At 34.3% G+C, this 3,590-nt stretch overlaps 1 pseudogene; it reads right to left on the reverse strand.

Moving 5' to 3' along the window:
- Positions 1-2,629: 2,629 nt before the first annotated feature.
- Positions 2,630-3,304, reverse strand: LOC125361657 (annotated as a pseudogene).
- Between the last annotated feature and the right edge of the window lie 286 nt (positions 3,305-3,590).

The raw sequence follows: 3,590 nt of genomic DNA on the forward strand, positions 1-3,590 counted from the left end.
CCATATCCCTACCCCACCATGAGTAGTACAGTTGGTTTACACCATATCAGTTTTTAAGTATTGCTGTTGCATTGGTTTGTATTCTTATTCCTTGTCTCTCGATTTTGTTATTCCCTTTCCCTTCTCTAGTTCCAATACACATATATACAATATCCAGGGTACTTAAATCAGTAACTGTGATACCATGGGTAAAAATGCTGGAAAGGATTGGGGAAAAAAAAAAGGGCACAGTTTCACATTTCATATTGAAAGTAACTACAACAGTGATATACCACTTGTTTCCATAACTTGAAGTTCAACCTGATTAGCATCATGTTATGTGTTCATAGCTCTTGAGCTATTGTGATTTTCTATTAGGACTGTCCTAGAATTGTACTAATTATAACCTATGAACAAATGGGAAACCATAGAGTCCATGTTTCTTTGGGTCTGGCACACTTCACTTAGTATAAGTTTTTCAAAGTCCTTCCAATTCTTTATGAATGGGGTAGTGTCATTCTTCCTGATAGAGGCATAGACTTACATTGTGTATATATACCACATTTTCTTTATTATTTAAGATTATGCTAATACTAAGTTCTATAGGCATAACAATGTCATAAAATTTATCTATTATGATAAAGATGCAGTATAAAACAAGTATGTACATAATTATAATAACATTATAAAAGTATTTCTTCAAAAGGGAATAATAAATTTGGAATTTTTAAATTTATTTTGAGTTCATATATCAGTTCTTTTCAAAATTACATATTTTTTAAATTGCTACATTTGAGCATTTTTTTGTACCAGGTCATTTAAGCAAGTCACATTTTTCAACGCTGAGAACTTTGTTGAAGACAAAACAGTAAATAAAAGCAGACTGAGAGCTGCCCCTGATGTTGGAACTATAAAGAAAGATGTTAAAAAGTAATTATAATGAATATATAAATAACTGAAAAACTGTGTTCCAAAATAAGGAGAAATTTAATCCAGAATCAAAAGTTCTATGTGACCCTAATAGATTTGCAAAGATAAAAAATGTGATAGAAAAACATAAGGAATTAAATAAAATGGGACTAATAATATTGACAGAGCCAAAGAGAGTATTTTCAAGAAATAGAAATTACTGAAATTAAAGAGAAAATCAGAAAATTAAATAGAAAGGATGTGAAAACCAAAGGTAAACATAGGAGTTATGAAACATTATATTGTCTATTATTCATTTAATATGAGTGCTGGAAGAACAAAACCATGGGATATGTGTATAATACATACTTTAAGACAAAATAGATGAAATGTTTCCCTACAGAATGAAAAGTAATCCAACCACATGTTACAATATCCAAAGAATTCTAAGCAAAATGTAAAGGCCCCACTAGGAATGTACCAAAGGCACTTAAAAAATATTCAAACAAGTATATACTCAAATTTTTTATGTATAGTATATTGTCATACAAAATGCATGTTTTCTCCTTAAGCATATTTTTTAATTTTTTAAGTTATTGTATAAGTGGGTTCTAATTCAATGTGTTAGTTCATGAGTAGAATGAATCTTGACCAATTTCATCCCCTTTATTGTTCTTCCTTTTCTCTCTTAACCCAATCCTCAAGTTACCTGGCTTTATTTTCACATATTTACATTTAATATTATAATTGCATTTACCTTCCCAGAAAAAAAAAAACACATATCTCCTCTTCCTGGTATTCATTTTGATAAACTAAGTTCAGAAAAGTTACACCAAATGAGTTACATCCTCCTTTGCGATATTTTAATCATTTCTTAATTGCATGTAATGCACAGCATACTACAAATGCTTTTTAAATAGTTGCTCTAGTAGATTGTTTATGCTATACAGATTTGAAAACTATTGTAGAAACTTGTTTTCAAATGTTTTCCTCCCATTGTTTGAGTCTGTGGATGCCAAAACTACCTATGAGAGCATGATGAACTATATAGCATTTGATAGTCTGCCATAATGATTGGAATTTTTGCTTTGCTATTCTTGTTTTATTTTCAACTTTTCTTTTTGCATTCAAGTATTTTCTGTTTTCCTAGATACTCTTTTTTTTTGAGTTCATGATTTTTAATGCTTCATTTCTTTTTCAAATTTTTATTATCAAACTGATCTACAGAAAGGTTACAGTTTCATAAGTTAGGCACTGGATACATTTTTTGTTCTCAGCTGTTTTAGTTCTAACGGTAACACAATTAAACCACTGTTGTAACCATATTAAATCACACCTAGACACAATCATGTTGTAACGGTAACACAATTAAACCACTGTTGTAACCACATTAAATCACACCTAGCCACAATCATGTTGACAAAATTGAAAGTAAATGGAAATCTTCATAGTAGCCAAGAATGAGAGGAAGACAAATAGCGTTAGATAAATAAAAGTATTTACTGTGGTCAACGCTAACATATTAAATTCTTCCTAAACTAGCTCAATATAGTGATGTGATAAGAAATGTGATAGTGATGGGATAGAAAAAAAATGCTACAATTTTTCCTATTCAGGAAAAATATTCTTTAAAATGGAACTGAAATGAAAACGTTCATCCTATTACTGTCTTTGAAAGTTATTTGTTATTATAGGTGAAAAGAAATGTAATGAAAGCTTCAAGTACTTAAGCCACAAACTCTTGTTATTTTTTTTATTTTTTTTTCCTTATAAACGGTGGTTTATTAGCTTCAGGACTGTGGCTCCCCGCTCCAGTGGACACACTGGCTGCTGCAAGAGGTGGCACCCCTGGACGGCGGGCCTCACTTCTTCCATTCGTTCTTCTGGTAGTCTCAGTGGGAGGAGAAGCCCTGGATGGAGCTGACCTTTATGTCCAGCATCCTCTTGGTCTGCAAGGCCACCCTGTTTACATCAAAGGTGTGCGGGACAGGTCCATACACAAAGCGCTTCTCCCAGATCAGAACTATCTCAGGGAAGCCAATGAAGAACAGGGCCATGCCCACAACTGTCTTCCACTCTTTGGTGCCTTATTTAATCTCAGTAAAGGTCTCATTTAACTGAATGTGATACAACTCGACTTTCTCATCCTTGCTCAGACCAGTCCAGGCTGCCTTCTCCTTCTCCTTCAGAGCCTTCTGGCTGGCCGACAGCTGCCTGACGTGGGCTATGTCGGGTAAGGGGTAGTCTCGATGGTCGACATAGATGGGGAGAGCATACTCCTCACTCTTCACAACACTCCCATGTGCTCTCACACACACACTGAGGTGGAAATGGCTCGCTTGCCAATGAGGCTAAGTGCCCTGGTAGCCAACATTTTGGAGAAGCCGCCCATCGCGACTGCCCTCTGCGCCCGGGCTGCCCGTGACCGGAAGACTTATTTTTTCTTGAAGAAAATTAGCAACCTGTCTGCTGAAGCTTGTGATTCTAATCAGTTCCTAGTGAACCTTTATATCATATATTTTCAAGATTCTTAATAAGAAATTTAATAGCAAAATAAATTTAGTGGCTTTTTTAAAACTTTGCAGAAAATAGCTGTTTCCGACATTAATATTGCAAGCCCTGTCATGTTTGAATGATAACTAACAATGTGGGCTGACTGAATGGTGCTTCTAAAAAATTCCCAGGTAACTAAAAAATGATGA

Source organism: Perognathus longimembris, chromosome 13 (genome assembly GCF_023159225.1).
Source record: "Perognathus longimembris pacificus isolate PPM17 chromosome 13, ASM2315922v1, whole genome shotgun sequence".
Classification (NCBI taxonomy): domain Eukaryota; kingdom Metazoa; phylum Chordata; class Mammalia; order Rodentia; family Heteromyidae; genus Perognathus; species Perognathus longimembris.